Below are 24,385 nucleotides of genomic sequence, written 5' to 3' on the forward strand. Positions count from 1 at the left end.
TTATATCTCACTCCAGTGAAAACTCTGGTGCAGCTCCGAGCGAGTGACGTTGCGCGCAGTGAGGGCGGGGATGGGGGGGAATTAGCGAATGGGAGCGGCGGATTGGCTGACGGACAGCGCCGAGCCACCAATGAGCGTGTGGGCTTGCGCTCGCGTGCCGGGGCAGCGGTGCGCTGATTGTTGGCTGGCGGGCGGGGTGGGTGAAGTTTGGGCTGGAAGTCAGGCTGGCCACACTCACTGCCCTGTGAACCGGGCATGTGTGTCACCGCTGCATGAAAGCAAAGGACGGCGTTCATGTTTTCCTCCCCTCAAGGTGTGCGAGCAACAAGTTTCTTTCAGCAGCCGGTAAGTTTGACTCCGGACCTGCTCCTGCGGACCCTTGCACCACTTTGCTTCTTTCAAAAGCTGCCTTTGTGCTGCTCTGGGGCTCCTTTCCCGTCTGATGCCGAGCTCTCGGCCCCTCTGGAAGTTGTACATTGTTTCCCCCCCCCCCCCCCCTCTCAAACTTTTTGATAGCGCATTGTTTGTCAGAAAGCCTGGATCATTTAAAGTGACGACGGTCCTTGCCAGTGAATGGAGCTGGGCTCCAGCCGCTTTGTGTTTTGTGTTGTGTTGGGGAGAGTCTCCCAAGTGGATGCTAGCCTCGGATCCCCCTCCTCTCGGTCCTCCACCCGGATTCGCGGCCCGGCGTGTAATGGAAGGGCAGCCCGTGCTTCAGGCGGGAGAGCGAGCGGTGAAAGTAGCGGCAAGCCGTGGCGTTACCTGGGGCAGGAGCGCTGGCTTTGGGCACCGGGGGTGGGGGATGGGAGGCACTCCCTGCAACTTGAGCATTTTCATATCCAGAATTATGTCTTTGCAAATTGACGGGCCGATGAGCTAAAAACCCTCTCCTGTACATTTTTAATGAGAATTGCGGGTGTTGGTGTTTCCAGAAGTGTCAAACATTATCTATTCATCAGTGCAGTTTGTTTCTTGCGTTACATTTTGTGATGTTTGGAATGTCCAAAGCCAGTTTTCCCAACCTGTTAAACTCTTTTGCCCCCACCCCTCGCCCTGTTTTGACTGAGTTGTGAATAAGTGGAATGAAAAAAAGACGGAAGGAAACCGGTTGAACAGAGCCTGTGTGTGTGTGTGTTTTTGAAAGTGCAGGAATGGAGAAAATTGGAGGGGTTGGAGCCAAGGACAGTCATGTAATGACAGCTGTCTGCACGGTGCGTGCCCAGAGGAAATTCCTCCTCCCAGAAGAACGTGGCAGTACATCAGGACACATTATTCCAATTAGATCTATATTATAGCCTTGAGTGCTGTAGGAAAGATCTAACCAGCATGCAGTTTCGGGATTTCTTAAGTGGTAGTCTGAACTTTAAACGCTATATTTGCCGTGGTTGTACTTTTTAAAAAAAAATAATCAAAGGTGTCAAGTGGCATTCTCTGTTTCAGATCCATCCTTCCCTGTTTAGCAGTAGATTGCCTAGCTTGTTGAAATTCAGTACTGCGAAGCGACTCTTCTAAAGCTTCAGATTTAAAACAGTTCAAATAGTTTAGCCATTTCAACGAATATTTTTGTTTTGAATTTTATCACGGTGACTCACCTAACGGCTCAGGACTTTGCGTCAGATAATTGCAGCTTATATTGGCCCCAAATAAGATCGTTCTCGACATAAAGCTGCAGACAAGTCTTACCCCGTCATTGATTGGGGAGTCTGTTCGCATTTAAAAACCTGCAGTTGTATATATTTAGAGTTATGCTGGGGGTGGGTAAGAAGGATTGTGCATTCTAGTCCCCTGAACACCTCACCTGAAGCAGAGAATGAAAGGAACGGTTTGGGACTCCGTGTCTGAATACACACTGCGGTGCATTACTGAACCATATGGACCAGGGCAATTTTGTGTTCAATGCCCAATTTATGCTGAGTTAGCTGATCTCAGCCACTGGGGCATAACAATTGGCTTCAGTGCTGTAGGAATAGGAGTAGGCCATTCAGCCCCTCGAGCCTGTCTGCCATTCAATGATCTGTATCTTAACTTCACCCACCAGTCTTGGCTCCATATACTTTTATACCTTTCTCTAGCAAAAAATCTATTGATCACAAATTTTAAAATTACTAACTGAGCTAGCATCTATTGCTTTTTGTGGGAGAGTTCCATACTTTGACCCATTGCTTGAAGAAGTGTTTTCTAACTGCTCTCCTGAATGGCCTGTCTTTGATTTTAAGGTTATTTCCCTTTTATTCTAGACAACCCCACTAGCAGAAAAAAATTCTCCTTATCTACCCTATCAATTCCTTTCAAAATCCTAAAAATCTCAATCAATCCTCCATAACCACCTATATTCCAGGGAATACAGCCCAATTTATGTAATCTCTCCTCATAATTTATCCCTTGGAGTCCTGGTAACATTCTAGTGAGTCTGTGCTGCATTCCTTCCAAGTTCTTCCTCGGATACCCTGTGCTGAACTGCACACAGTACTTCAGATATGCTTTATCCAGGGCCCAACAGCACAGGGAAAAGAATGATCTGGTTAAGATTTCTCTTTACCAACCAATGATTCTCCTGCTGGAAAATGATCAGGTATACATGTTGGGTGAGGACAGCATCAAGTGCTGCAGTACAGCGGGACCTGGGGGTACTTGTGCATGAATCACAAAAGGATAGTATGCAGGTACAGCAAGTGATCAGGAAGGCCAATGGAATCTAGGCCTTTATTGCAAAGGGGATGGAGTATAAAAGCAGGGAAGTCTTGCTACAGTTATACAGGGTATTGGTGAGGCACACCTGGAATACTGTGTGCAGTTTTGGTTTCCATGTTTATGGAAGGATATACTTGCTTTGGATGCAGTTCAGAGAAGGTTCACTAAGTTGATTCCAGAGATGAGGGGGTTGACTTCTTATGAGAAAACGTTGAGTAGGTTGGGCCTCTACTCATTGGAATTCAGAAGAATGAGATGTAATCTTATCAAAGTATAAACGTATAAGATTATGAGGGGGCTTGACAAGGTGGATGCAGAGTGATGGGGGAGACTAGAACTGATGATCTTAGAATAAGGGGCCGCCTATTTTAAATAGAGATGAGGAGAAATTTCTTCTTTCAGAGGGTTGTACATCTGTGGAATTCGCTGCCTCAGAGAGCTTTGGAAGCTGGGACATTGAATAAATTTAAGACAGAAATAGACAGTTTCTTAAATGATAAGGAGATAAGGGATTATGGGGAGCGGGCAGGGAAGTGGAGCTGAGTCCATGATCTTATTGAATGGTGGAGCAGGCTCGAGGGGCCATATGGCCTACTCCTGTTTCTATTTCTTATGTTCTTATGTTGTTATAAGATTGGTTGTCCCTATATAGCTGGCATGAATAGTACCTGCTTAGGTGAGTTATTTGAAGGCTGTGGAACTATATCCAGGATGAGATGATCAAGAGAAGCAAGATAAAACATAACTGGGATTGAAGAAAAAAATATCTCTGCAGCAATGTTATACCAATATTCATTGAACAAAAATTTGGATGGAAGTGGAATGAACTTCAACATTTGTTTTTGTCTTTGGTAGAGGTTTCTTTGAACCCCACAATTACAAATTGCTGTTGTGTAGCTAGATTTTTTTTTTTTAGCTTAATTTCTGTCGTAAGAGTCCTGAAAGCAGTCTTGCATCATGAACTTCTGTTTCATTTGGCATTGAAATGCCAACATGCTTAAACGATGTATGGTTTTTCATGTCTCAACATAGCAAAATTATGTTCTTGGAGATCTTTTAGGTCTTCAAACTCAATAAAACAAATTTTGGTCATTACTACCAGATTAGGGTAATACTTTCTAATGTTCCAGTGAAGTTGCTTCCTGCCCATCTTCCAAACATGTCAATTCCATCTGCCATCCAGTGGCAAACTAACAACATTAAAAGAATGATGATGTCTGGATGTGGGGCTAGTGTTTCACGATCTACCCGGGAGATGCTAAAATCTGTGGTGATGTAAACCCAGTGTTGTATCTTTTCTGACCAGATTGCCTAACAATGACCAATGTAAACAGATGAGTTTGTTCACATGTAATGTCACCTGCCGTACAAGCAAGAAGGAGAGTTCTATCCTGCTTGATTTGTATTCCCTGCAAAACTCTGTGTTTAATGTAACCTTGTGGGGGGTGGGGGGGAGCAAGAGGAGGAATGGAATGACAATAAACATAGGACCATGAGTCGTTTATCATCAGAGAACAGTTAAAAATGTTTTGTGATGTAGGGAGAATTGAATATTAAGATGTCTGATTCATTGTGATCTCGATAAAGCTAACGGAGCATTTGCAATAAATTTGTTTGTTCTGTGTGATATCTGAAATATAGAAAATAGGTGCAGGAGTAGGCCATTTGGCCCTTCGAGCCTGCACCGCCATTCAATAAGATCATGGCTGATCATTCCTTCAGTACCCCTTTCCTGCTTTTTCTCCATACCCCTTGATCCCCTTAGCCGTAAGGGGCATATCTAACTCCCTCTTAAATATATCCAATGAAACATCAACGACTCTCTGTGGCAGGGAATTCCACAGGTTAACAACTCTCTGAAGAAGTTTCTCCTCATCTCAGTCCTAAATGGCCTACCCCTTATCCTAAGGCTATGTCCCCTGGTTATGGACTTCCCCAACATCGGGAACATTCTTCCCGCATCTAACCTGTCCAGTCCCGTCAGAATCTTATACGTTTCTATGAGATCCCCTCTCCTTCTAAACTCCAGTGAATAAAGCCCCAGTTGATCGAGTCTCTCCTCATATGACAATCCAGCCATCCCAGGAATCAGTCTGGTGAACCTTCGCTGCACTCCCTCAATAGCAAGAACGTCCTTCCTCAGATTAGGAGACCAAAACTGAACACAATATTCCAGGTGAGGACTCACTAAGTCCCTGTACAACTACAGTAAGACCTCCCTGCTCCTATACTCAAATCCCCTAGCTATGAAGGCCAACATACCATTTGCCTGCATGCCGACTTTCAGTGACTGATGAACCATGACACCGAGGTCTCGTTGCACCTCCCCGTTTCCTAATCTGCCACCATTCAGATAATATTCTGCCTTTGTGTTTTTGCCCCCAAAATGGATAACCTCACATTTATCCACATTATACTGCATCTGCCATACATTTGCCCACTCACCTAATCTATCCAAGTCAACCTGCAACCTCTTAGCGTCCTCCTCACAGCTCACACCGCCACCCAGTTTAGTGTCATTTGCAAACTTGGAGATATTACACTCAATTCGTTCATCTAAATCGTTAATGTATATTGTAAAGAGCTGGGGTCCCAGCACTGAGCCCTGTGGCACTCCAGTAGTCACTGCCTGCCATTCTGAAAAGGACCCGTTTATCCCGACTCTCTGCTTCCTGTCTGCCAACAAGTTCTCTATCCACGTCAATACATTACCCCCAATACCATGCGCTTTGATTTTGCACACCAATCTCTTGTGCGGGTCCTTGTCAAAAGCCTTTTGAAAGTCCAAATACACCACATCCACTGGTTCTCCCTTGTCCACTCTGCTAGTTACATCCTCACAAAATTCCAGAAGATTCGTCAAGCATGATTTCCCCTTCATAAATCCATGCTGACTTGGACCGATCCTGTCACTGCTTTCCAAATGCGCTGCTATTTCATCCTTAATGATTGATTCCAACATTTTCCCCACTACTGATGTCAGGCTAACCGTTCTATAATTACCCGTTTTCTCTCCCTTTTTTAAAAAGTGGTGTTACTTTTGCTACCCTCCAGTCCATAGGAACTGATCCAGAGTTTATAGACTGTTGGAAAATGATCACCAATGCATCCACTATTTCTAGGGCCACTTCCTTAAGTTCTCTGGGATGCAGACTATGAGGCCCTGGGGATTTATCGGCCTTCAATCCCATCAACTTCCCTAACACAATTTCCCGCCTAATAAGGATATCCTTCGGTTCCTCCTTCTCACTAGACCCACTGACCCCTAGGTTAGGTTATTCGGAAGGTTATTTGTGTCTTCCTTCTTGAAGACAGAACCAAAGTATTGGTTCAATTGGTCTGCCATTTCTTTGTTCCCCATTATAAATTCACCTGAATATGACAGCAAGGAACCTACGTTTGTCGTCACTAATCTTTTTCTCTTCACGTATTTATAGAAGCTTTTGCAGTCAGTTTTTATGTTCCCTGCTAGCATCCTCTCGTACTCTATTTTCCCCCTCTTAATTAACCCTTAGTCCTCCTCTGTTGAATTTTAAATTTCTTCCAGTCCTCAGGTTTTTTTTTAGCCAATTTATATGCCTCTTCCTTGGCTTGAACACTATCCTTAATTTCCCTTGATAGCCATGGTTGAGCCACCTTCCCTGTTTTATTTTTACTCCAGACAGGGATGTACAATTGCTGAAGTTCATCCATGTGATCTTTAAATGTTTGTCATTGCTTATCCACCGTCAAACCTTTAATTATCCTTTGCCAGTCTATTCTAGCCAATTCACACCTCATACCGTCGAAGTTACCTTTCCTTAAGTTCAGGACCCTAGTTTCCGAGTTAACTGTGTCACTCTCCATCTTAATAAAGAATTCTACCATATTATGGTCACTCTTCCCCCAAGGGGCCTCGCACAACAAGATTGCTAATTAGTCCCTCCTCATTATACATCACCCAGTTTTGGATGGCCAGCTCTCTGGTTGGTTCCTCAACATATTGGTCCAGAAAATCATCCCTAATACACTCCAGGAAATCCTCCTCCACTGCATTGCTACCAGTTAGGTTAGCCCAATCAATATGTAGATTAAAGTCACCCATGATTACTGCTGTACCTTTATTGCGCACCTCCCTTATTTCTTGTTTGATGCTATCCCCAACCTCACTACTACTATTTGGTGGCCTGTACACAACTCCCCTGTACATTACTCCCTGTATGCTACATGTGCACGATATTTAACATTTATAACCAGAATATAATTTCATAATTGCTTAATACATAGAAATGCAATAAATATTCAATTTTCCCCATTTTATGTCATCTTTTTATTCCTTTAGTGCCCCAGTGAAATTTAGTTAGGGACCTTTATGAATAAGATTGCAACAAGTTGACCTGCATTCTGTGCTTTGCTACTCCATGTTTGCCTTCCTCAGCAGAGAGGACAAATCGGGTGGAAAGTTCTGCACCTCCCTCAATATCGCTGGAGATATCGAGTAGATTGGCCTTCAAATGTTTTCCCTCTCCAAGTGAGGAAGCACCTGGCCTCTGCCTAATATTTCCATACATCCACAGAGCTGGAATGGGGAAATCCTTGTGCAGATAAATGCAGATGTGAATGCATGTCCTAATACTCTTGCTAAAGATCCAACCCATTACTCCCTGTTCACTTCTGATTTATTTATTAAATTATTCTCTTTAGGGAAGCGTCTTGCCTCCATTTAACTTTTTCCCTCAGGCACTTGGGCTGGTATTTGATTTACGTAAATAAGTTGACATCGGCTGAACCATCAAGCCCATTTACGCGAGGGAGAAATGCAATTAATTTTAATCGCCTTGAAGGAATTTGTGATGCATCCATCACGCAAGGTGTACATAAACCACAATAGCCCTGTTATCTGCTTAGAAAACTCAATGTGATTAAAGTAATTTTTAATACCAGAAGGAACCTGCACAATTAACATTTTATTATGTTCTATTATTCCTGGTTCACATTCTTTCATCCCTCCTCTTGCCAATACCTCTGTCAGCTGCTAAAAGAAATGCTATGCTTGCTTAATGCTTTGCTTTTTAAACATTAATTGCACAGAATTATATAACCTATTCACTGCTGAGGGAGTTTTAACAATGGCTTGTGTAGTATTCCTCACCCAGCTGTTTCTGCCCATGTCCATGTGGTTTTCAGGATAGGCATAGAGACCTTGGGCAGGAACATACAGCCATAGTTCCTTCATTCCACACACACAGGTTTAGCCTTGGTAAAGTAGCATGAGCATGGCTTAATTTCTAAATGGGAGAAAAACATTAATGATACGAAGAAATGCCTGAGGAAAACCACTCATAAAGCCTAGTGCTGAATAGAGTATAGCCACAGACTGCAAGGAATGAGTTTGCGGGGATCAGCAGAGGAAGCTGACTCTTATTGGTTGTGTGGTTCGCTCATTATTTTTTGAGTGGTTTGTCGCACCCAGCAGGGACAATTGGAAGCTGACAAAATTCTGCTATCAATGTGTGTATTGTGACGGGTAGCTGTGAGTAAAAGCACTTCAATCAAATCAATTTTCATTCAGTCCAGATAAATGTTTTGAGGCCTGGAGAATTTTTCCCCTTTTTTCAGGAATGTCAATTTCCAGCACCTTTTCCTTTCGCCCCAAATTGTTGATCTAAAGTATAATGTATTGCTGAAATGTGATTGTACTCTTTCTGTACATTCCTCCTGCATTTTTAATCAAAAGACAAAACGGTTCATCTTTGGCTTGCAAAATTGTACTGTAGTTTCTTTTTAAGTGTGGGTTCAAAACACATTTTTCGATCTATAATTATAAACCTGTGGTTCGGCATGTGTGAGTACAATAGTGTAATGTTATAAGAACATAAGAAATAGGAACAAGAGTAGGCCAAACAGCCCCTTGAGCCTGCTCCGCCATTCAATAAGATCATGGCTGATCTGATCATGGACTCAGCTCTACTTCCCCGCCCACTCCCCATAACCCCTTATCGTTTAAGAAACTGTCTATTTCTGTCTTAAATTTATTCAATGTCCCAGCTCATTATTAAATTTATTCAATGTCCACGGCTCTCTGAGGCAGCGAATTCCACAGATTTACAACCCTCAGAGAAGAAATTTCTCTTCATCTCTGTTTTAAATGGGCGGCCCCTTATTCTAAGATCATGCCCTCTAGTTCTAGTTTCCCCCATCAGTGGAAACATCCTTTCTGCATCCACCTTGTCAAGCCCCCTCATAATCTTATACGTTTCGATAAGATCACCTCTCATTCTTCTGAATTCCAATGAGTAAAGGTCCAATCTACTCAACCTTTCCTCATAAGTCAACCCCTTCATCCCCGGAATCAACCTAGTGAACCTTCTCCGAACTGCCTCCAAAGCAAGTATATCCTTTCGTAAATATGGAAACCAAAACTGCACGCAGTATTCCAGGTGTGGCCGCACCAATACCTTATATAGCTGTAGTAAGACTTCCCCGCTTTTATATTCCATCCCCTTTGCAATAAAGGCCAAGATATCATTGGCTTTCCTGATCACTTGCTGTACCTGCATACTATCATTTTGTGTTTCATGCACAAGTACCCCCAGGTCCCACTGTACTGCGGCACTTTGCAATCTTTCTCCATTTAAATAATAACTTGCTCTTCGATATTTTTCTGCCAAAGTGCATGACCTCACACTTTCCAACATTATACTCCATCTGCCAAATATTTGCCCACTCACTTAGCCTGTCTATGTCCTTTTGCAGATTTTGTGTGTCCTCCTCACACATTGCTTTTCCTCCCATCTTTGTATCGTCAGCAAACTTGGTTACGTTATACGCAGTCCCTTCTTCCAAGTCGTTAATATAGATTGCAAATAATTGGGGTCCCAGCACTGATCCCCAGTAGCACCCCACTAGTTACAGGTTGCCAACCAGAGAATGAATCATTTATCCCTACTCTCTGTTTTCTGTCCGTTAGCCAATCCTCTTTCCATGCTAATATATTACCCACAACCCCATGAATTTTTATCTTGTGCAGTAACTTTTTATGTGGCACCTTGTCCATTGCCTTCTGGAAGTCCAAATACACCACATCCACTGGTTCCCCTTTATCCATGTTTATGGTACTGGGCTAGCAACTTAGAGGTTCTGAGTTCAAATCGTACCATATGGCAAGCTATGAAATTGAATTCAATAAATGTAATAATTTTAGGGCTGGCATCAGAAAAAAACAATGGCCAGACTGGAACTGCCAAACTTGTAAAAAGTCCAGCTGGTTCCAAATCAGGGAAGGGAACCTGTCACCCCCCATCCAGTCTGGCCTAGCTGTAATCAGTCTTGCATTATATGACTGACTCTTAAAGTTACTTTGAAAGAGGAACAGGCAATAAATGTGTCAGTCATATAGAAAGAACTTGCATTTATATAGCGCCTTTAATGACCTCAGTACTCAGTATGTTGTAACAAGGGACAGAACCAGTCAAGTACTTTCTGTTGTAATGTAGGGAAATATCCACTTGCACACAGCAAGGTCCCACAAAAAACAAGTGATAAATGACTAGATATCTGTTGATTGAGGGATAAATGTTGCCTAGGACGCCGGGAGATCTCCCCTGCTGACAGCATGAGAGGGTAGACGGGACCTCAGTTTAAAGTTTCATCTGAAAGATGGCAGGTCCAAAATTGCAGCATTCCTTCAGTATCACACTGGATTTGCCTGAAATCTCTGGAGTGGGGCTTGAATACATGACCTTGTGACTCTGAGGCAAGAGTGCTACCACTGAACCAAACTAACCCAAGAAATTATTTATTTCAAAGATGTGTCAAAATGACATATGATCTCAATTAGGGTTGTGACAGGGGCTTTTATAGAGGTTGTTAGAGTTCCCATACTTAAGCTTTATTCAGTGACTCCTATTGGAAAGCACAATTGTGATGACCCTCAGTGAGTTAAGATCTGGGTTGTCGTACTTGAAAGGGTAGTGGAAGCAAATTCAATAGTAACTTTCAAAGGGGAATTGGATAAATATTCAAAGGGGAGAAAATTACAGAGCTAAGGGGAAAGAGCAGGGGAGTGGGACTAATTCGGTAGCTCTTTCAAAGAGCCGACATTGACACGATTTTCCAAATGGCCTCCTTCTGTGCTATAAGATTCTATTATTATTATTTTTTTTTTTTCCATTCTTGTCAGATCAACTCCAGCGCCAAAGATCACTTTGCGCTATTTACACTTGATCTTGGCCAAAAGGCCGAGAGGGGAAGCTGCACCGTTCCTGGAAACACTGCAATACCAGGTCGGTGCGTGGAGTGGACGGAGCAAGCCCCTGTTCCATCTCCCTGTTCCAAAAAACAATCACTTCTTGGCCTTTTGGCTAAGATCAAGTGTAGTATCTGTTCTTATCAGTTTAATATCCCCTATGGGGACCAAATATTATATAAGATTCTATTATTTTTTTTTTTTTTTTAAATTCGTAGCCAATCGTTCCAATTCTTTGTCAAATCACAAACGCCAGAGGTCACCTTGCACACGCCAAGGATCACTCTGCGCCAATGCTCTTAGCCAAAAGGCCTAGAGCCACTGCACCGTTCCTGGAAGTACTGCAATACCAGGTTCGTGCCATGGAGGTGGATGGGTCAAGCCACCCACACACCTCTGTGGAGGTGGATGGGTCAAGCCACCCCACCCACCTCCTGTTTCCAAAAAAGCAAGCATATACCTTCCTGACCAGGGAGAAACCACCCGGAGGTCATGGTGGCTGGTCAGGTCAGTTACGCATGATCCCAGCCAAAAGGCCGAGAAGCGATAAGATTTTTTTTAAATTCTTTTAATTTATTTTTTTATTATAAATTCGTAGCCAATCGTTCCAATTCTTTGTCAAATCACAAACGCCAGAGGTCACCTTGCACATGCCAAGGATCACTCTGCGCCAATGCTCTCAGCCAAAAGGCCTAGAGCCACTGCACCGTTCCTGGAAGTACTGCAATACCAGGCTCGTGCCATGGAGGTGGATGGGTCAAGCCACCCCACACACCTCCGTGGAGGTGGATGGGTCAAGCCACCCCACCCACCTCCTGTTTCCAAAAAAGCAAGCATATACCTTCCTGACCAGGGAGAAACCACCCGGAGGTCATGGTGGCTGGTCAGGTCAGTTACGCATGATCTTAGCCAAAAGGCCGAGAAGCGATTCTATTATTATTATTATTATTTTTTTTTGATTCTATTATTGCATAACTTGTTGGTGCTTATTGCCTAATTTTGCAGTGATTGGCCAGTTGGAAAAGTAACTGGTGCACAAATACTACTTGACACCTTTGGGTGAAGAGCAAAATATATCATAATCTATAATGTTTCCATCACAAATGCAATAAAGTGTATACTAGTCCTGAAGTGTACGGAAGAATGTATTTTGCAATTATTTCTGTTTAACATGAGGCCTATGCTCTTAGAACATTTGGTCTTGGCCTCAAAGATTAGAATATGCAAATGTGGATGGGTTTGTTTTTTCTTCGGTAAAGAATAAAGAAAAGGCTTTGGGCTACCAGAGCACCATGGCGAATAAAACAACCAGTACTGCAGGAAAGCTTTGGCATGCAGTGAGCAGTCAGTTGTGGAAAGAAAACTTTATCTTGCAGAGATTCAGTTGTACTGTTAACTTTTCACTTTGGATTATTTGAATTATAGTGTCCTGGGCCATTAAGATGCCTGTTGCAATGTAAAAATATAAAGAAGCTGTGGTGCTTACAGAAAACAAGATAGGGTATGTATGTATAACTTAAATATTATTATAGCAGCATTGATAACACTGAAAGCAATTTACAACCTGCCACAGTGCATTTTCCTGCAACTGGAAAGGCAGGATGCTGTGGACCCTGTATCATTCCATGATGATCACCCCATTCCATGGTTGTAGGTGGGACACTACAAATTAATCTAGAATATATTCTTTCAATCAATTTTTTATTTTTTTTCTCTCCCATAATGTTCTTCCCTCCTTTGAATTTGCTCTTAGTGTGGTTTGGTTCCATAGGCACCAACAGCTCCCTGGTACTTTACCTATGTTTTTGTTCCTTAAATGTGCATCTTGACCAATTGTTCACAGGCTTTTTGATGATACAACTGAGCCAGATCCTGTCTTTACCTGATTATGTAAACCAGCTTTCTAGCACAGGTCATAGAATCATAGAATGATTACAGCACAGAAAGGAGGCCATTCAGCCTGTCGAGCCAGTGCTGGCTCTCTGCAAGAGCATTTCAGCTAGTCCCACTCCCCTGTCAAGCACATGTTTTTCCTTTAGGTACTTATCCAATTCCCTTTTGAAAGCCACGATTGAATCTGCCTCCACCAGCCTCTCAGACAGTGCATTCCAGATCCTAACCACTTCCTGTGTTTAAAAAAAACATTTTCCTCAGGTCACCTTTGGTTCTTCTGCCAATCACCTTAAATCTGTGTCCTCTGGTTCTCGACCTTTGCGCCAATGGGAACAGTTTCTCTCTATCTACTCTGTCTAGACCCCTCATGATTTTGAACACCTATCAAATCTCCTCTCAACTTTTTGTGCTCTAAGGAGAACAACCCCAGCTTCCCCAATCTATCCATGTAACTGAAGTTCCTCATCCTTGGAACCATTCTTGTAAATCTTTTCTGCACCTTCGCTAAGGCCTTCAGTGTTGTTAATTCCATTCAGACTGAGAAGTTAGAAAAGCACGTGGGAAAAGTTCAGAATTCATCCATTCAACAACAGAAGGGGTGGCTTATTCAAAGATTAAAGACCATTTTATCTTGACGGATTGTGGAAGGTGTGCTGGCAGAAATGCTCTTATCACTCTGGGCAGCTGAAGAATTGGAAATTAATCATTTAAAATGAAATGCAAGAACAAACCCAAGACGACAAAAAACAGCTGTCCTACTTTGGTGCTAATGAATTTATCCAATAATCCCATTAACAACATATCTAGAAAAACAACAAAATTCCTCCCTTCTCAAGACCACAATATTGCACACATCCTGCAACTGGTCCCTGAAGACAGTGCTGCCCCTGGGCCTTGCATTAACCAGCGGGGCTCCAGGCAGTAATGCTGTTGTGTGTTTGTCATTTTAAAACATCATTACATTCCTGATTGATCCCCAAGATGTTTTATTAAAAAAAAATACTCAATTAACATTCTTGTGCAGGTCAGTATAATAAGATTAGTCTAGACTAAATTGAGTTTCATCTGTCCAGATTTTAAATTCTTTCTGCTACTGATTGTTACACTCTGACATTGTTTACATCTGAATTGGGATTACTCTATGTTGTCCACTTTTGTATATATTTTGATTCATTTTTACGACATTAGCCTCCAAGGATTCCACTGAGACTATGGTTGCAAGACTTGCTCTGATGTGATCTGGGGAAAGAATGCACAATGCAGCAGTGTACAACTTGAGTTTTAAAAGTGCAAACTAAAAATACATTTGAGTATAAAATACTTGGAACTCTAAATAAAATTAGTTCTGAGGAAAACTAGTCTGTAAAAATAATTTAGTTGCTTGAAGTACCTGCAATTAAATAGATATAGAAAGGTTTGATGTATTCAGACCCATTGTTGATCAATAGTGGAAAGACTTTGAATCGACTTGACTCTTCCTGCAATTAAAACATTTTCAAGTGCCATCTCGTTAAATTCTCACAAATCAGATAGATTCCCATTTAAATGCCTGAGCAAAGTTCATGCTCCAGTATTGTTCAGGCTTGGTTCCTGTCAGAGGGCAGTGTAATCCCTTGTCTGTGGGCTTGGGAGTGGTGGGGGAGGGAGGAGAGAACAGGAGGATTTATCTGACCAGTACAGATTTAACCCACAGAAATGTCAATCACAGGCCAGCACAGAAAGCAGCATCTGAAGCTTGAATTTTCAGAGGATTATAAATCAAACAAAACTCACCTGAAATTAAAACCATTAGTTTACCAAATAAGGGTAAAGAAATGTGGAGTTTTTCTCCAGCTACCTTGCTCACTATTCAGGTTGCTAAAGATGATAAATGTTAATTATGTCTCTTAAGTTGACATTGGGGTTGATCAGTCTGTCCATGTAATGGCAGAGGTCAGAGGTTTCATGTACTCATTTTAAACTCTAATGAGTTCTGGAAGGTTTACCTTGGTAATGAAGACTAATGACTGTCTTCCATCATTTCTAAAATTAGCCTCATTATGCTCAGTCACATTTGACAATCCACCCTGGTTAGCAGTACCAATCCAAGTACATCCAGCTAGCAGGCTAGTTGGAGGGGCTGGCTAATCCAATCACTTCAGCAAGCACCTAGTTTTCAACCATTTGCATAATTCTGTGCACTCCACCTGAGTTAATGTCATTTTGTTCCTTTTAATGCCTCAATTTTCAGGGACTCTTCACTGTTGTATTTTCACACTTGCATTTGAATTATCTGGTCATACTGGCTGTGTGTGTGAAACCCAAACTCTCTCTCTTTCCCCCCCGGCAGACTCTCTTCTTCTGCTTCCCCCGCCCCGCAGCCTCTCTCCTGCCCCCCCCCCCTCCGTGGACTCCTGCCCCCCCCCCCTCCGTGGACTCCTGCCCCCCCCCCCCTCCGTGGACTCCTGCCCCCCCCCCCTCCGTGGACTCCTGCCCCCCCCCCCCCTCGGACTCCTGCCCCCCCCCCCCCTCGGACTCCTGCCCCCCCCCCCTCCGTGGACTCCTGCCCCCCCCCCCTCCGTGGACTCCTGCCCCCCTCCCCTCCGTGGACTCCTGCCCCCCTCCCCTCCGTGGACTCCTGCCCCCCCCCTCCGTGGACTCCTGCCCCCCCCCTCCGTGGACTCCTGCCCCCCCCCCCTCCGTGGACTCCTGCCCCCCCCCCCTCCGTGGACTCCTGCCCCCCGCCCCCTCCGTGGACTCCTGCCCCCCCCCCCCTCCGTGGACTCCTGCCCCCCCCCCTCCGTGGACTCCTGCCCCCCCCCCTCCGTGGACTCCTGCCCCCCCCCCTCCGTGGACTCCTGCCCCCCCCCCCTCCGTGGACTCCTGCCCCCCCCCTCCGTGGACTCCTGCCCCCCCCCCTCCGTGGACTCCTGCCCCCCCCCCCTCCGTGGACTCCTGCCCCCCCCCCTCCGTGGACTCCTGCCCCCCCCCCTCCGTGGACTCCTGCCCCCCCCCCTCCGTGGACTCCTGCCCCCCCCCCCTCCGTGGACTCCTGCCCCCCCCCCTCCGTGGACTCCTGCCCCCCCCCCTCCGTGGACTCCTGCCCCCCCCCCTCCGTGGACTCCTGCCCCCCCCCTCCGTGGACTCCTGCCCCCCCCCTCCGTGGACTCCTGCCCCCCCCCCTCCGTGGACTCCTGCCCCCCCCCCTCCGTGGACTCCTGCCCCCCCCCCTCCGTGGACTCCTGCCCCCCCCCCTCCGTGGACTCCTGCCCCCCCCCCTCCGTGGACTCCTGCCCCCCCCCCTCCGTGGACTCCTGCCCCCCCCCCTCCGTGGACTCCTGCCCCCCCCCCTCCGTGGACTCCTGCCCCCCCCCCTCCGTGGACTCCTGCCCCCCCCCCTCCGTGGACTCCTGCCCCCCCCCCTCCGTGGACTCCTGCCCCCCCCCCTCCGTGGACTCCTGCCCCCCCCCCCTCCGTGGACTCCTGCCCCCCCCCCTCCGTGGACTCCTGCCCCCCCCCCTCCGTGGACTCCTGCCCCCCCCCCTCCGTGGACTCCTGCCCCCCCCCCTCCGTGGACTCCTGCCCCCCCCCCTCCGTGGACTCCTGCCCCCCCCCCTCCGTGGACTCCTGCCCCCCCCCCTCCGTGGACTCCTGCCCCCCCCCCCTCCGTGGACTCCTGCCCCCCCCCCTCCGTGGACTCCTGCCCCCCCCCTCCGTGGACTCCTGCCCCCCCCCCTCCGTGGACTCCTGCCCCCCCCCCTCCGTGGACTCCTGCCCCCCCCCCTCCGTGGACTCCTGCCCCCCCCCCTCCGTGGACTCCTGCCCCCCCCCCTCCGTGGACTCCTGCCCCCCCCCCCTCCGTGGACTCCTGCCCCCCCTCCCCCTCCGTGGACTCCTGCCCCCCCCTCCCCCTCCGTGGACTCCTGCCCCCCCCCCCTCTGTGGACTCCTGCCCCCCCCCCCCTCTGTGGACTCCTGCCCCCCCCCCCCCCTCCGAGGACTCCTGCCCCCCCCCCCCCCCCTCCGTGGACTCCTGCCCCCCCCCCCCCCTCCGTGGACTCCTGCCCCCCCCCCCCCCCCTCCGTGGACTCTCTTGCCCCGCGGACTCTTCCCCCTCCCCCCCTCCCCTCCCCGGGCAGACTCGCTCTCTTCCCCCACCTCTCCAGACTCGTGGAGGTTTGCGAGGACAGAGGTGATAGTGAGTATGACTAGGTACAGGACAGCTTGTTTAGGATGGAGGTCGTGGGTCAGCAAGGGGAAACTTGGAGAAGTTGAGTCTGACGGCACCAAAGATGTGAATGATAGTTTCAGAGGAGATGGGACTGAGGTGAGGACGGCAGTGGGGAATGTTTCAGGATTGGATATAGGCAACCTGGATATGGGGTTCGAATCTCATCAGTCAAACAGAGCACTGTTTCCAGTTTTCACCCCATTGGCTCCAGCCTGAACAAGGAATGGAAGGAGAAAAGAATGGCTTGTGAGCAAATAATCTGAGGGCTGTCCACTGCTGAGCTGGAGAAAGTTCTGATTCTTCCATGACCTGACGTCGGACAATGCAGTAAAAGTTGTGCAATTGAGGGTGATGGCAGAGGGGTAAAGCTGGCACTGTAATGTTAGTTGTGTCAGTTGTCTTAAATTCAGAAACCTGAATAAAATTACACCAACTTCCACAATCTAACCTCACTCCATTTTATTTGGAATTAATGACTGAAATGTAGAAATTGTGTGTATATATAGGTAAACAGTGGATCTGTATCTCTGTCTTTGGCCCGTTTTATACTATGTAGGTGGCATATGGTTAATATTTCATCAAAGGGTTTCTGACACCTCCACATGAGAAGCTTGATTTTCATAAATCTGTGCTGCAGTTCAAAGGAATTAAATGCTCCAGTTTACTGCTGAACATTTGTGCTGAATTCTGCAGTTATTCTGAACCTCTAACATGGGTCACTTTTAAATGAGGATCAGGATCATTTTGATGGCAATTATTTATATTTTATGGGTTTCATTCTTGGCACTTATTAGCCAGGATTTAAACCGAATTATTATTATTATTATTATTATTATATAGTTTTTTTAAAAATCCTACTTTCATCGATTCCTGAATTAGAAGTGGTGTGACGGTAATGTCATCTGATATTTTTTAAAACCTCACTACAATACAGTTTTTAAAAAATAGTTTGAACTTGGGGATAAATGACCTGACTGCAATACCTAAATATTTCATGAGCAGCATGAGCACATTTTTCACCTTATATGGAAAGCTGCCTGCGACCTATCTCGGGCGTATATAATATTTGTGTTTATTGTCACATTCCTTGAAGTTCAGTTGCAAGAAATAATTTCACTGCATGTAATGAATAGAAGAGGCAGTGCACTGCCAACGGCCGTGAAGATTTTGGTGCTGCTTTCCCAAGTGTAAATTTTCATTTCTTAATATGAGCTCTTAAAATTACACTCGCCATGAGGCTAAAACAATTAAGGATCGGATTTGTTTCCCTCATTGTTTTCCAGTTCTTTTAATAGAGTAGGGAGGTACAGGTAAAGGTGCCAAACAATGATCGTACTATCAACTAGCTAATAATCTTTTGTCTGCATATACTTTTGGTTTTTAATTATAAATTCCAATGTATTTATCTATAATAGTAACTGCCCAAGTAAACTTGTGCTTTAATTCCACCCTCTTGGTGGTAGTGGCAGGAGAGGGTAATTGTGTGCCAAGCTTAATTAGGTGGTTTTCATTCTGAATGTGGACATAGGAATTTATAATAGGAACTGAATTTTGTCTCTATGCCCTGGTCAAGTTATCTCTGCCGTCTAATCCTGACCACTACACTTGATCTTTTTACTCTCCATGTGCATGTTCACAGGAGATCAGCTCGTTACTTTTAACAAATCCACTTAATAAAAGCTGATTTAAAGTTGGTACATAGCCCAAAGTTTGTCTTATTTAACAAAGTCAAAATGATCCAAGATTTTGTACAAGCATTGTTGTCTGTCGTGACATGCATGTAAAACCAGTTTGACTCTCCGATAGTTGAGGTGGAAAAGTAAAATATTCTTTTTTTTAATATTTGCATTTCACTGCTCCTGTAGGTACTTCAGAGGAATGCTCCCACTAGTTGTTTGGGGAGAGAAAGAGCTTGTGGTGCTCATGCATTCAATTATTCTACACTAAAATGTATTACAACTTAACCGCAATTTCCCCCATGGGTCGGTGAGGGGTTGCTGCGCACGGCGATGATATCATCACCGGTTGTGCGGCAGGGTGGGCTCTGCAATTTCCCATGAGGCGGTAGTGTCCCCCTTCCCCTGGGTGAAAACTGTTTTGTGGCCCATTAGTGTGCCCCCCCCCCCACCACGTAAGCACTAACGGGGCTATAAAAAGGGGCAATTTCAACCCCTATATCTGATGTTTGATATTTTCAATTTATACCCTTGTGTAGCACTTCTAACTGAAAGCAACAAAATACTTACACTTAAGCCAGATAAAAAAAAATTTGTACAGTTAAAGCCCTAAGATCATAACAGGTATGTGAATATTTAAATATGATCTCAAAATCTGTGTTTGTTCAAGTGTCTTAAATCCTTCAGTAATGTTTGTGGTGCCTATTGATTTCCCCATTTCTAAGCTTTTACTGCATTTTGAAGCTGTTTGTAACCAGTTCTGTGTGACGAATAGTCCTGATTATTCAATACATACTAGAAATGGTCTATGAAAGTATTAAACGTATAGTAATTACACTTGAGTAATTCTGGTGCAGAAATTTCAGCTTATGACTAATTTTGATGCTGGTCATTTCATTTGTCATTGTTTTGGACATCTTCAGAACTCTTGGAGATTAGCCCTGTGCACTTCTAAACAAGTTATCACCCTAAGGGCTGCTAACTAATTCATGGCTAATTTCCTGCCAAATATTTCCAACTATGTTCTAGTTGATGGTTGATCCTCTGGCTCACTTTCCTTCTTCTTGAAATACCAAAACTTTTTTCTCTCACTGTTTATACTCTCATCAGTGACCTGCTGTAATTATCATTCTGCTCTTTTTCTGCTCTGTTCATCACACCTTCCTTAGATTGTGTGCCTTCAATGAATACAATGTTTATTTCTTTCTCAGCTGTTTTTTTTTAAACACTGCTCCTGATTTCCAATTCATTCAGTTGACCAAGTTGTTTCAGTTGTTTCTTTCAATGCTCCTGTATTTCATAGTATCACACTTAGCCCTGCTCTCACTCTGCTCTGCCCTGCCCTGGTTTCCTCCCTTCCCATTGAACCATCTCTTACTCCTAATTCATTCTTCCCCAGGAGATCAAAACTGACTTCATCAGTCATCCTTTGCTCCTGTAATCTATGGGCTTTTAAAACTGGTAACGCTAAACCACTGCTTGATTTTCCTTCTTTGTCTGTCTTTCTCTGCTTCAACTTTGTCTGATAATTTTGCATTTCCCTAATTATAAAATCTGTATTATAGTGAAAATGGTCACTGGTACCCTGAGATTGATTTGGACTGTGTTGATCTGATTTGCATTTGAGATCTCACATTTATCAAACTGTCACTTGACTCAGTTCATGGAGACTATCCAATTACCAGCCTGATGTGTGCTTTGTGTTTCCAGAGACACAAAGTTACTGGCGATTTATGAACAAGTGATGAGGTAAATTATGTTCTAAATTTTATCTTGGAAGTTTGATTGTGAATCAGTTGCTAATGAGCTGCTAATTTGCAGAAAACATTACAGATATACAATGCATAAAAGAATGGTTATAGCATGGAAGAAGGCCGTTCAGCCCGTCGAGCCCATGCCGCCTCTCTGCAAGAGCACCTCACTAGTTCCATTCCCTGTAGCTCTGCAAATATTTTTCTTTCAGGTACTTATCCAACTCCCTTTTGAAAGCAGTGACTGAGTCTGCGTCCATCACACTTTCAGGCAGTGCATTCCAGATCCTAACCACTCGCTGCGCAAAAAAAAAAATGACTTCCTTATGTCGCCTTTGGTTCTTTTGCCAATCAACTTAAATCTGTGTCCTCTAGTTCTCGACCCTTCTGCCAATGGGAACAGTTTCTCTCTTCTCTCATGGATCAAGTGGACACTTTATCAATTGAAGCCGAGCTTATTTAAATGTTTGGAAAGTATGGACACTCCTGTCTTCCCTCTTAATACATTGAAATATATCAACGCACAGGCACTTTGGTGCACAGAAGCAAAGTCTCTTGATGGGGAGAGTCTGATTCATACTTGTGCCATATAAACAATAGACTAGCAGGTAAAAATAAAGGCTATAGTTACTGATCTGAGACGGCAGCTGCTGTAACCACAGATTTAGCATTTTGAAGTATGTGTTGAAACAACAGGAACTTTCAAAGTATGAAACCCACCTGCACGTCATTTTTATGATCTATTGGAGTGAAATAAATCACCAAAGTTAGTGTGCTTGAACCCGTGCCAATTAATGTGCTTGAACACTTGCCAATTAATAAAGAAGATGGGAATTGTGGTAGGATTACAGTAAATGTATAGACTTATTAAGCATTGCTGCAGGTTGTGTTTACAGTTGCTTAGTAACTTGGATGTGCAGGAATTGGTAGGAGTAATATGTTTGGTTGCAGATGTTGTGTTCTATTGGATGAAATGGTCACCATGGATATGGAACTAATAAAACCGAAGTGTCCACCAATGTAGTGTTGAGTTCAAATTGTTTATTGTTGGAGCTATCTTTTATGAAAGGCCATGGTGGTCTACCTAGTTCATATTAACCAGTTCATATTAACCACTTCATATTAACCACAAGCTGTGAAGTAATTCCTGCAAATCAGGAATGTGTCAGCTGGCAAGCTATGCAGTGGTGAAGTTGGTAATCCCAAGTTACTGTTTGTTCACATGTCAAGTTATAAGAACCATGGATTAAGTACAGTAGATGAATAAAATATAAAGTGGAATGCATCACCTTTTCCCTTGGTGCTCAAAATTAACCTAACAAAGCTGTTATGAAAAGTTAAGACTTTAGGAATTATTGTCTTTCATTACACTCTAGAGATGACTAAAGTAGTGGACAAGGAAGTGTCCATGAATGTTATTTATATTGACCTCCAGAAGATAAAAGTCTCTCATAAGAGACCGTTTGCTAGTTAAAGCTTGTGAAATGGAGGGCAAATTATTGAGCTGGTTATGAGATTGGCTGAGCGGCAGGAGACAGAGGCTAGGGATAAAAGGCTGGTATTTGTACTCTAATTGGCAAGATGTGACTTGTGGCATCCCACAGGGATTGGTGATGGGGCCTCAACCGTTCCCATTATTTATTAACTATTTGGATGACAGGATAGAGAGCCACATATCGAAGCTTGCCATTGTAAGCAGTGTGGATGGAAGCATAAAATTACAAAGTGATATAACTGTTAACTGCTGTCTGAAATGGCCTAGCAAGCCACTCAGTTGTAACCAAACCCTACAAGAAACAATAAGAATAAAATTGGACAGACCACCGGGTATCAACCTCGGCACGAGCTTTGGACACAACAACGGCACAAGCCCCATTGATCCTGCAAAGTCCTCCTCACTAACATCTGGGGACTTGTGCCAAAATTGGGAGAGCTGTCCCACAGTCTAGTCAAGCAGTAACCTGACATAGTCATACTCACAGAATCATACCTTTCAGCCAATGTCCCAGACTACGACATCACTATCCCTTGGTATGTCCCCTCCCACCGACAGGACAGACCCATCAGAGGTGGCGGCACAGTGGTATACAGTTGGAAGGGAATGGCTCTGGGAGTCCTCAACATTGACTCCAGACCTCATGGCATCAGGTCACATTTGGGCAAGGAAACCTCCTGCTGATAACCTACCGCCCTCCCTCAGCTGATGAATCAGTACTCCCTCCATGTAGAACACCACTGGGAAGAAGCACTGAGGGTAGCAAGGTACTCTAGGTGGGTGGGGGACTTCCATGTCCACCGCCAAGAGTGGCTCGGAAGCACCACGTGATACCAAGAAATGGCTAAGTGCACTGGATACAGCAAAGGCTATGGGACCCGACAGCATCTTGGCTGTTGTGCTGAAGACTTGTGCTCCAGAACTAGCCGCACCTCGAGCCAAGCTGTTCCAGTACAGCTACAACACTGCCATCTACCCAACAATGTGGGAAAACTGCCCAGGCATGTCCTGTCCACAAAAGAAATGGGTCAAATCCAATCTGGCCAACTACCACCCCATCAGTCTACTCTCAATCATCAGCAAAGTGATCGAAGGTGTCATCGACAGCGTTCTAAAGCGGCACTTGCTCACCGGTAACCTGTTCACGGATGTTCAGTTTGGGTTTCGCCAGGACCACTCTACAGCCTTGGTCCAAATATGGTCAAATTGAATTCCAGAGGTGAAGTGAGAGTGACTGCCGCTGACATCGAGGCAGCATTTGACCATCAAGGAGAACCTTGTAAAATTGAAGTCCATGGGAATCCGGGGAAAAAAACTCCACTGGCTGGAGTCATACCTAGCACAAAGGAAGATGGTTGAGGTTGTTGGAGTTCGATCATCTTAGCCCCAGGACATTGCTGCAGGGGTTTCCCAGGGCAGTGTCCTAGGCCCAGCCATCTTCAGCTGCTTCACAAATTACCTTCCCTCCATCATAAGGCCAGAAGTGGGGATACACACTGATGATTGCACAGTGTTCAGTTCCACTCGCAGCTCCTCAGATAATGAAGCAGTCCATGCCCGCATGCAGCAAGATCTGGACTACATTCAGGCTTGGGCAAGTAACATTCACACCCCAGAAGTGCCAGGCAATGACTATCTCCAACAAGAGAGCGTCTAACCACTGTCCCTTGACATTCAACGGCATTACCATCGTCGAATCTCCACCATCAACGTCCTGGGGGTCACAATTGACCAGAAACCTAGCTGGACCAGCCACATAAATACTGTGGCTACAAGAGCAGGTCAGAGGCTGGGGCGAGTGTCTCGTCTCCTGACTCCCCAAAACCTTTCCGCCATCTACAAAATCATGAAGTAAATAAGGAGAACATTATTTCTAGTGGCAGAAGGGTCGGTAACCAGAGAACACAGATTTAAGGTAATTGACACAAGAACCAGAGGGGAGATCAGGAGAATTTTTCGTATGCAGTGAGTTATGTTGACCTGGAATGCATTGTCTCAAATGGAAGCGGATTCAATAATAAATTTCAAGAGGGAATTGGATAAATACTTGAAGGGGAAAAGGCAGGGGAGTGTGACTAAATGTATAGCACTTTCAAAGAAGTGGCACAGGCACGATGGATTGAATGGCCACCTATGCAGTGGAGGCCCTATCGGGTATGGTGGGATTTTGGTTGTGACTGGACTAGTAATCCAGAGGCCTTGATTAATGATCCGGAGACATGAGTTCAAATTCCTGCACGGCAGCTGGGGAATTTAAATTCAGTTAATTAAATAAATCTGGAATTTTTAATAAAAGCTAGTTTTAATAATGGTGAACATGAAGCTACCGGATTGTCGTTAAAAACCCATCTGGTTCACTAATGTGCTTTAGGGAAAGAAATCTATCGTCCTCAGCCGGTCTGGCCTATAGGTGACTCCAGACCCACAGCAACATGGTTGACTC

General features: G+C 44.9%; 1 protein-coding gene and 4 pseudogenes across 1 annotated transcript in view; 2 read left to right on the plus strand and 3 right to left on the minus strand.

Annotated features, from left to right (window-relative positions):
• The first annotated feature begins 262 nt into the window (after positions 1–262).
• The window catches only part of LOC139273164 (rho guanine nucleotide exchange factor TIAM2-like), a 418,212-nt gene continuing 394,089 nt past the window's right edge, over positions 263–24,385 (plus strand). Inside the window, exon 1 of the mRNA XM_070889673.1 lies at positions 263–345. The gene's annotated coding sequence lies outside the window, so the exon portion shown is untranslated. The remainder of the gene's footprint in view (positions 346–24,385) is intronic.
• Positions 10,919–11,047, minus strand: LOC139274292 (U2 spliceosomal RNA; annotated as a pseudogene).
• On the plus strand, positions 11,014–11,116 carry LOC139274255 (U2 spliceosomal RNA; annotated as a pseudogene).
• On the minus strand, positions 11,235–11,466 carry LOC139274298 (U2 spliceosomal RNA; annotated as a pseudogene).
• LOC139274272 (U2 spliceosomal RNA) lies at positions 11,615–11,847 on the minus strand (annotated as a pseudogene).

The sequence above is a fragment of the Pristiophorus japonicus genome, chromosome 9 (genome assembly GCF_044704955.1).
Source record: "Pristiophorus japonicus isolate sPriJap1 chromosome 9, sPriJap1.hap1, whole genome shotgun sequence".
Lineage (NCBI taxonomy): Eukaryota > Metazoa > Chordata > Chondrichthyes > Pristiophoridae > Pristiophorus > Pristiophorus japonicus.